This window comes from Eleutherodactylus coqui, chromosome 10 (genome assembly GCF_035609145.1).
Source record: "Eleutherodactylus coqui strain aEleCoq1 chromosome 10, aEleCoq1.hap1, whole genome shotgun sequence".
Classification (NCBI taxonomy): Eukaryota; Metazoa; Chordata; class Amphibia; order Anura; family Eleutherodactylidae; genus Eleutherodactylus; species Eleutherodactylus coqui.
This window is the reverse complement of record NC_089846.1, coordinates 28055549-28066203: the sequence shown is the minus strand read 5'-3', so window position 1 is coordinate 28066203 and position 10655 is coordinate 28055549.

Below are 10655 nucleotides of genomic sequence, written 5' to 3'. Positions count from 1 at the left end.
GGCGGTGACATAAATGATTGAAGTGAGAAATATAGAAGTCTGTGTTTAAAAACACATGTCTCATTAGCATATATAAACACTACATGAGCCAAAGGCTTTTATTCATCCGACTTGGAATCAGAGTGAAATGTTATAGCTCTCATTAAAACAAACACATTGAAAAGTGATAAGGAAATGACTGAACTTTTTTGCTGGCTTCATTTTAATTTCCATCCTCCCTGTCATATTCTTGACTTGTTTTCAGGAAAGACCCATCTGCATCTCAAAACATTCCCACGATGAACCCGTCATAGATTGGTTTCTATTTAACATATTCCCTCCACCAAAACCCATTTCTTTCATTTCCAATTTGCTCTACCGTGAAACTAGTTTTTAATGTATTGCAGTTAGAGATGAGCAAGCGTACTCGGTTCGGGTGTTTTTGCACTCGAGCACCTCTTTTTCCGAGTAACTGACTACTCGGACGAAAAGATTCGGGGGGCGCCGGGGGTGAGCGGGGGGTTGCAGAGGGGAGTGGGGGGGGGGGGGGGGGGAGAGAGCTCCCCCCTGTTCCCCACTGCTACCCCCCGCTCCACCACGCCGCCCCCCGAATCTTTTCATCCGAGTAGTCAGTTACTCGGAAAAAGAGGTGCTCGAGTGCAAAAACACCCGAACCGAGTACGCTCGCTCATCTCTAATTGCAGTGTAGAAGTAGCTCACCTGAGAATGAACTCATCCAAAGACAAGGGGAACAAGAGACTTTATTTTGTGTTTATAACAAAATCTAGCTGGAATCCCTCTTTAATATGAGCCATTTCACATGGTTCGGTGGTCTCTCCAGTTACAATGGCATCAGATTATATCATTTTCAACATACAATGGTCTATCTGGGGGAGGAGAATAAGGGCGCCTTTGGGGGGGAATGATTGTCTGATGCTTTAGCATCCAATAGTCGTCCCAGCGTATCGTTCCTTTCACGTAGGAGCAATAATCAGTGAATGGAGGCAGAACAGCTGGAATAGCTTCCAGGCACCTCCATTCACAGCAAACAAACAGTCGTTTGCAGTGTATCAGAGGACTCTAAAGGTCCACTTAGACTGGACGAATGTCAGGCAAACGATGCCCGACATTCGTCCCCGCACATACTCACTCTCGTGCTGCTGCACAGGAGCTAGTATCGCTGTCTCACAGTGGGGCGACTGGAGGAAATTTCTTTCCTTGCTATCCCCCGCCCCTCTCCATTGACTTAACATAGCGGCCGTTGAATACTGAACGGCTGCTATTTACACTGAACGATCATTGTTCAGCTCATCGTCCATCATTTATGCTGCATAAGGAGCATAAAGTACTGAACGACCGCTATGTAAAGTCAATTGAGAGGAGCAGGGGAGCGGAAGGAGAGAAATCTCCTGCAGCTGCCCTGCTGGGAGCCAGCGATACTAGCTCCTGTGCAGCAGACGTTTGCCCAACATTCGTCCCATCTAAATGGACCTTTAGACATTAGGTAAACTAACAGGACTTTTGATTAACGTGGGCCTGAACTTCATGTAGACCTATTTTATGTCATATTAAGTGCCAATGCTAATAGCTTCTGACTTATGTAGATAAGAAAACCAAAAAAACTGGTTTACTTAGGATTGCAGTTGCAGATATGGGCATCTTCTGACTTCATGAACATGCCCAAGTAAGGCTGGATGGGTGGGCTGGGAGCTGCGGAACTGGAACATGTTCAATATGGACACTTCACAGCTGTCACAACAGGTTTATGACAAAGATAAGATCAGGCACAACTTAAATTAATGCAGGGAATCAGGCATTTATAAAACTTACATATTTTCCTCCAACGCTTCATGTTTGCACTGTTATTGTACAGCTCAAATGTGGCTTTTAACAGCTATTCCAGGTACTTTATGGATTGTGCAACGTAGTAATGACTAATCACATTTTATGGAGCCAGTCTCCTCATTACTTAGAGTAGCTGCAATTTGTACTAACTTTTGATGTGTCATGGAGACATGTCAAAAGTTTTGGTCAGTAGGTGTCCCACTGCTCAGGTTCCCGCTGATCACTAGAATGAGGGGTCTGCAGTCCTCACCCAAACGCTGTGCCCTTTCGGTTGTCTTTGTTGCTTTTAAGCTCCTCCTGGCAGCTGAAGATGGCTGCACAGAGATGTGTAGACATCTTCTATAGATCTCTATGCGTCTGAGTTGAAAAGCAGCGAAGACGAATAAAGGTAGACTCCTATGGTAAACTATGCGAGCTGGCCGGCAAATGGAGCTGAACGGAGTCCGGGGGAATCCCTTTTTCTCCCCTGCAGGGGAATCCCTCCAGACCTGCAGAGATGAAGTGAATCCCCGAGGAGATGAAGGAAATCCCCGTGGATTCCCATCATCACCGGGGACTCACAGGAGCTTACAGCGGGACGTAAAACTTGCTGTTCAGCCGAACAAGAGACTTTGGGACTGCTGCGGTGATTTCTCTCTCTCATCCCTAAACAGCAGCACAATTTTTCCATCGCCCATCAACGTTGTTTCAATGCTGATACAGCTCAGGACTTCTGCACGGAAAAATAGTCCATTCTTGCGATTGTTGGGCGAGTTTGCCCAACTAAACTGAGAAGAGGCCACGGCTTCTTCAAATAGCTGATCACCAGGATTTCCGGATGGTGAACCCCCACTGATCGTATATTTATGACTAGAGATGAGCGAGTATACTCGCTAAGGCACATTACTCGAGCGAGTAGTGCCTTAGCCGAGTATCTCCCCGCTCGTCTCTAAAGATTCGGGGGCCGGCGTGGGTGACAGGTGAGTTGCGGCAGGGAGCGGGCGGAAGGGAGGGAGAGAGAGATCTCCCCTCCGTTCCTCCCCGCTCTCCCCCGCCGCTCCCCGCCCCCTGAATCTTTAGAGACAAGTGGGGAGATACTCGGCTAAGGCACTACTCGATCGAGTAATGTGCCTTAGTGAGTATACTCGCTCATCTCTATTTATGACCTGTCCTGAGGACAGATCATAAAGATTCTAGTTCTGGAAACCCCATTTACAGTAATCTAGACAGTCTAAAAATGCGCCAAATTTTATCACAGTGTCTCATACTGGAGGATGAATGTTGCACATCTTTAAAAGCGTTTGTTTATCTTTACATCAGCTATGGCTTGGCTTACCTTGTGCAAAAAATGTAATGCAACTTATGTACACATTTTACCTACGCCCTTTCCCCTCGAAACCATATCACTCGTTCCACTATGCCACATGCCCTTGTTGATGGAGGTGTAGAAAGTGTCTAAAACACATAATAAATATTTGTTTATTTGATGGTATTTTTAAGTCAGGCATGCCTTTTTTCTTTTGCATTAAAGAGGCCTATGGGAAAACATCAGACCCAGAGCGTGCGGAGATTGGGACGACATATTATGCAATGGGAGGAAAGTCGCTGTGAATTCTGGGATGGAAAAACCCAGAAGTGCATGTCTGATTCCTGTGGGGTATCGGACATTAAACATTGATGTATGAGGCTTTTTTAAAGACATCTTCTAATTAACAAGTAAATAAAACTGATACACGAATTCCAGTTCTAGGTCTTCAAACTATAATTTACACTGGAAACTGGCATACATCGTACAAGAAATTTACTCTAGCCCCTCATAGCTAGTGTAGCTTTATTTTTTTGGTGAACAGATGTAACAGAGGGCCCAATATATGCCAAATATATTAATAGGCATGCACCTCATAATACATCAGGCGCATCTTACTCCAGCGGGGCTCATACTAAAACTTGCATATGAAATGCCAATCTTAATAAATCCACCCCCACCCCCCCAGTGGATTGATTTTTTTGACAGCTGTAATGCAGGGCTCTCTTTTATTTGCATGGCTTTTTGTGCGAATATTCTTAAAAAATACTAGAATAGGATGAGTAGAGAAATAAATACTTAAATAGTCCACTGATAAAGATGTGAAAGTTTTATTGTCTCTGAATTAGTGTTAGGGGGTCACCAGGCCAAAGTGTTATCTCCGTTACGGATTTTTCATACTTCCCAGTCATGCATGAACCCTCTTGAAGAATTTAGCCCTCTGTTGAAAGTGTCAAAAGTTGTTATAAGTTTGTACTCCCAAATTCTTCTATGGCTTTGTGATTTAAAATTGCCTTTTAATATGGTGACTCATGTGTTCTACGTTGTGTCCGTGACTAGAAAAATGTTTTGCCACAAGTAATTCTGTCTTTCTTTCTCTAATTGTGTGGCAATGAGATCTCATCCTCACTTTCAGTTTTTGTCCCGTTTCTCCCACATAAAGGCCCCCAAAAGGACATTCACTGCACCGGATCAGGTACACCACATCGGACGTGGAACATGTAAGGCCTCATATCCACTGGCAAAATAATAATTAAAATCTGCAGCGGATCACCCACACGCGGATCCGCGTCCCATAGGGATGCATTGACCACCCGCGGGTAGATAAATACCTGCGGATGGTCAATAAAAGTGAATTAGAAAAAAAATGGAGCATGAAAAAATCCGGACCATGCTCCATTTTCGTGCGGGTCTCCCGCGGGGACGGCTCCCGCAGGCTTCTATTGAAGCCTATGGAAGCCGTCTGGATCTGCGGGAGACCAAAATCGGAATTTACTCACCTGCTCCGGATCTTCTCTTCTTCGCGGCTTGATCTTCTCTCCATCGCGGCCGGATCTTTTTTCTTCAGGCCGGCGCATGCGCGGGGCACGCAAACGACGTGCCGTGCACATCCGCCGGGCCGAAGAAAGAAGATCCGGCCGCGACGGAGAGAAGATCAAGTCGCGAAGAAGGGAAGATCTGGAGCCTGCGAGAGGTGAGTAATTGCTATTTTCAGCCCTCTTGTCCGCGGGGCAGGAGGGATCCGCTACGGATTCTCCATGGAGAATCCGTAGCGGGACTGATTTTCCCCGTGGACATGAGGCCTAAATGTCCCCGGGATCTTATAGTCCTGCAGTGTATTGAAATCCAACTGCCCAATGATTTTCTCCTCTGACATCTACCATCAGGGGAGGCACCCATACAGCTTAGATAATTGATCGGCTCTGTCAAAATCGGCATAGGACAATAAGAGCTATGAGGCAGAATTCACACGCAATCTGCGCATAATACTGTAATTTTTGTGCAAGGCTAGTTCACGCACGATCGTGACACACCGTGGCAACATTGAAGAGGAGGATACCAGTTATATATATCATGCATGTATAGTGAAACTGTTACTGTGACCCGGAGGGTCACCTTAAAGCTTAGTTCATACAAGGTAGTTTGATGTAATCTTTAATAGGCTTAAATGCCAGAAAGTTATCATTTACAGGGGATTTGCAGCACTGTACCAGACAAATGGTGCTCTCACTGCTACAGTATAAAGATGGATTAGGAAATTAATCAGCAAGGAATGCTGTCATGGTGCTTATTGGTAGACATGAAGAATGCCTGTTATGTGAATTCCAATAAAGGTAAGTTCAGTTACTTCAACCATGTGATTCAGTAGATGTGGATAGGACAGGTCTTACAATAGGTACATTACTGGTTGTTCGTGATACACTTCTACTGGAAAGCCCCCAACATGCGACCCGTCCCAGTTGTGCCAAAAGTGTATTTCAGTGTGCCTGGCAGTAGTATTGCACCTATTATGCGACTGTAATGTAACAGTTTTGCGGTTTACAAATTAGTCTTTGATGTGCATGTAAAGTCCCTTTAACACGGGCTGATGAATGGGTATAAACATTTACCCAATCATTGGTCCATACTAGAGATGAGCGAGCGTACTCGGTAAGGACAGATACTCGAGCGAATATCGTCCTTACCGAGTACCTGCCTGCTCGCCCGAAAAGATTCGGGTGCCGGCGTGGGTGAGCGCTGTGTTGCGGGAGTGAGCAGGAGGGAGTGTGGGGGAGAGAGATCTCCTTCCCGTTCCCTTCCGCTCTCCCCCGCCGCTCCTCAGAAGTACATCATTCTCATGTATACAAAGGAATGTGCTGCTGATAAATACAAGTTATATGGGGGCAAAAGATTGTTTGTTCTCATACTAGCAATCATCTACTCATGTAAAACCATTTAACGAGACAATCAATATGCCACATTGTTGGTCGTCAATCATTAAAATGGGCAGGATTGGCTCATGTAAAAGAACCCTAATCACTGGCGTAACTATAGGAGTTGCAGGGGATGCGGTTGCACCCAGGCCCAGGAGCCTTAGGGGCCCATAAGGCCTCTCTTCTACATATAGGGAGCCCAGTACTATGAATAAAGCATTATAGTTGGGGGCCCTGTTACAGGTTTTGCATTGGGGCCCAGGAGCTTCAAGTTACACCTCTGCGTTAAGGGGTTAAGAGAAGTTGGGGGGCCCAATGATAAACTTTTGCACCCGGGCCCATGAGCCTTAAGCTACGCCCCTGACCCTAATGCGTCCTTCACACGACGATATGCGTTTATACGTACGCACTGTATAGTTGCATGAATGAAGTCCCAATCTTTAGTCATGTATTTTCAGCCATGCACACGGGCCGCTGCTGCGTATCAGCAAAAAAAATGCAGAAGCAATGAAAACCATCAATCACAGTGAAATGCCCGGAATGACCAATAATGGTTAATAAGGGCCAGCTATCTTCTTTTCTCAGCGTTGTACGGAGGGTAATTCACTCCCCCTCCCTTTTTTCCATTTTCCGTTGAAGTCTATGGGAGCTTCCTGCCTATTTCAGCAAAAGATAGGGCAAGACGTATGTTTTCACACGGTGTATAAAATCAGCGACCGAAAACGGTCGCGAATGTGCTATTTTTCATGGTGCAATATTTTTACATGGTCAAAATCGTTCATTTGAATGAATACATTGGAATCCAATGCATCGTATGGTCGCGGTCGCGTTTTTTGTTTGTTTTTGTATATTCTTAGTTTTCTTAAAGTAACAAGCATACAGGTTGTTCCAACATTAGTCATATTGCAATCGAATACTTGTATGGGAAATTGACTGAAAAATTACAAGAGTGGGTTTTTAACTATTTTGGGTTTGGGAGAAGGATAGAGGGAGAGGGTGAGGAAGACAAAGGGGAGGGGGTGTAGAGGGAGAAGGAGTACACATGCAACTCAATAACATCTTATGACTGAAAGTATGTCACCTTGGAGGACATTACACATTGTACTTGAATTAGGTGGGGCCAGGGGTGTAACTATAGAGGATGCAGGGGATGGGGTTGCACCCGGGCCCAGGAGCCTTAGGGGGCCCATAAGGGCTCTCTTCTCCATATAGGGAGCCCAGTAGTATGAATAAAGCATTATAGTTAGGGGCCCCGTTCCAGGTTTTGCATTGGGGCCCAGGAGCTTCAAGTTACGCCTCTGGGTGGGGCTACAGCGCAAAATTTGAAATCCATTAGACATTCGGTTGACTATGTTTCCAATCAGTCCCGGGTGAGTTTGACAGAAGGGAGGAAACTACTCGGCCAAAACCCCCTTACAATCCTAAATTTCTCGTGGGACCTATTTGACCAACTCGTCAGCTCTTCGAACCTGCGCATATGGTTAGCCTTGGCCAACCATTGAGTGATAGTAGGTGCCTGGGGTTGGAGTCTCTCTGGGGGGATTAGAGATTTTGTTGCCTAAGTTTACAAAAAAAGAAAACTCTAAGGGCATGTTCGCCGGCGCTTCCGCACACATCCACAATAAAGAAAAAAAGAAGACCCAGACAGGTACACACGGTCTTCGGCCACGGGCAGGGTCGGATTCTGCTGCGGGCTTTCACATATGGGATCCAACCCGCCCATAGAAATGCGTAGTAGAGTATTTTTTTTATTACACACTCCTGCTTTCCCGTGGAATCCTGTCCGTGGATTGGACGGCTTCCATTAACTTCAATGGAAGCTGTCCATGCAGGAACCGCATTGAAATGGAGCATGCTGCGATTTGATTTCCGCATCCAAAGATCCGCAAATCAAATCCACACGCTCTAATTCAGCTATGGACGCCCATGTTTCCCTCTTTAACCGCGTGGATCCGGCAATTCAAATCCGCCCATGGACATTGAACCTAAAGCTGTTGTAGAGCCTGGACCTTGCAGTCTGCTCTGTGGATGCTGGATCACAGTCTGGAGATGGATACATTTATTTATTGGAGCCGCATACTTGTGGATAACACGGTGATATAATATTATGGCATGAACAGCAATAACAAAGCAGAGGTATTAATACAATTATGGCACTTTTATAGCATCACTGCATTCACACAGCCCACTCCATCTTGTTCCAACACAAACAGCAACTTTAAAAAGTCTGTGCAGAAAAACGGGATATGTCATTAAAGGAATTCAGTCACCAGAAGACGGAAAATGAGCAGGCATGATAGCGCCATGCGTCACGTGACACGCAACATAAACATGTCTGTGTAAAAAGGAAAAGCTGTATAGCAACTTTAAAAACGTACTTTTATGTTTTAGCGCCCTGTATGCAAAATGACCTGCCTCGAGTCATGGAGGCGGGCCACCAGCACCCCGAGTCACACAGTCCTGCTTTTGATTACGGCCCCTCCGTCGCTCGTAAGTGGACATGTGCAATGAGGTCGGGGTGTCTATGCCTCCACTTCAGGGATGGATTATAAGCCGGAACATGACAGATTCTTCTACAGAGAGCACTTGGGAGAGCCGCACTCCGACCAATATCGCACTCCTTAACTTGCGATTTTTGCCTGCGAGTTCGATGTGCTTTGTGAGAAAAATGCAGTGCATCATTTTTCAATAGTAAAGATTGAAAAATCGCATTACACTTGCATGAAACTCACATTTACATGGGAAGGTGATTTTTTTTTTTGCCTGCTGAAGGCAAGAATGGGCGATTCGTAGACAAGAGTTGCTCAAGAGGAAAACTCTCATGAACCATAGCATTGAAAACAATTGCTCATTTTCACACATGATATCTGACCATATTGTGTGTTAACATTGCTAATGTGAACGCACCCTTGGGCTGCCTGTCCACGGGTGCATTTGCATTGCGTTCCCCGCGGCGATAATCTAGCCGCGGAGAACGCAGTGAACGCTTCCATAGCGTTGCTATGGAGAGCGCAGCCCCCCTGTCCACGAGCGGAGAATCGCAATGGTTCTACTAGATGCAATCTTTTCGCACGCCTATTCATGCGCAAAAAACACGCTTGTCTGACCGAGGCCTGAGGCCTCTTTCACATGGCTGTAGGCGCTTTAAAAAAACGTGTGAATGGGTGCACAAATCTAATGTTTGTGCACCCATTCGGATAGCATGGGTCCCAGCGCATATACGCTGAGGCCGCAATGCCGTTGCCTCCCCTGGTATTGTTGTATTATGTCGCCACCGGAAGTCAAGGGTGGCAAGATAATACAGCAGTGTTGCAAAGTGTTAATTAGCTTGTGATTGGCTGGGGGCGTGTTTCATTCCCGAAGTGCTGCCCTGCAGACTGCGGCACCATTGGGAGCATCGGAAGAAACTGTGAGTGGAGGACCAGGCGTCACGTAGCACAGAGAGTCGGCAGCGGCCGGGATGGAGCAGACAGCCGGCTGCTGGGATGCACCACAGAGGCGGCAGCCGGGCAGGACCGAGCACAGAGCAGCCGCAAGGGACCGAACACAGACATGCCGTGCGGGATGGAGCAGACAGATGCCGCCCGTGTTACCCTGCACATGAGACAGGGGAAGGCTTCTCCGGTGAGACTGATCGCTGCAGCTATGCTATGTTGCATTTACAGCTAATAATGTAAGCCTAAGAAGAAAACTAAACCTCACCCTAACCCTCCAGGGCAGGCAAAAAATCAATCCACACGCTGCTAGAACCTTCAAGCATTGACCCAATTGGGAGCTAGGGGCGCGACAGGGGTGTTCCTCCATCCAAACCCTGTCAAACCCCTAGTTTCCGGTGGCATCAAGATACAATAAAACCGCCTCCCCTTCCCTCCCCTTTGCCGGCTCACCTCTTCTCTTCTTCCCTCCTGTTGTTTGCAATGGGAGTGGGCGAGGGTGGAGCTAGCACCCTCCCTCAACCATTGTCTGCAGCCAGCAATGGGAGGGGCTGAGCTTAGCTCCACCCCTCCCATTGCAAACAGCAGGAGGAGAGAGGAAGACAGAAGAGCGAGGGAGTTTAGCAGACACGCCGCTAAACTCCCCCCCCCCCCTATTCGGCCGCTATCACTGGCTCCTATAGGAGTCCATGCAGCGGTCGTTGTATTTCGGCAGGAAAGATAGTTCCAGGACCATCTTTTCAGGCCGGCGTGAAAGCACTTGGCACTATATTGGCCCGGCCAAGCACTTTTATGCCGTGGGAATACGGCCATGTGATCTGATGCATTGGAATCCAATATATCAAATTGTAGTGTATATCGGTCGTCCGCTCATGTGAATAAGCCCTAAACCTGCTATTTTGCTTGCAAGTGTGATGCCTTGTAAGAAAACTGCATTACCAAATGTCTGATTTTCATGCACATTTTTCACACGTGTGAAAATGACATAAACCTTGCATGAAATTCACATGTATATGAGAGCGCAAGTGATTTATTTTTTTGCTCACCCATAGGAAATAATGAGCGCATATTCTGTGGAATTGCAGAAAAGTAGAACATGCCAACATTTTTCTATCTCGCAGCATCGCCGCCTATGAATACACTCATTACAATTAATGGTATGTATTTTTTGTGCTCCTCGCAACACACAAAACCTGCATA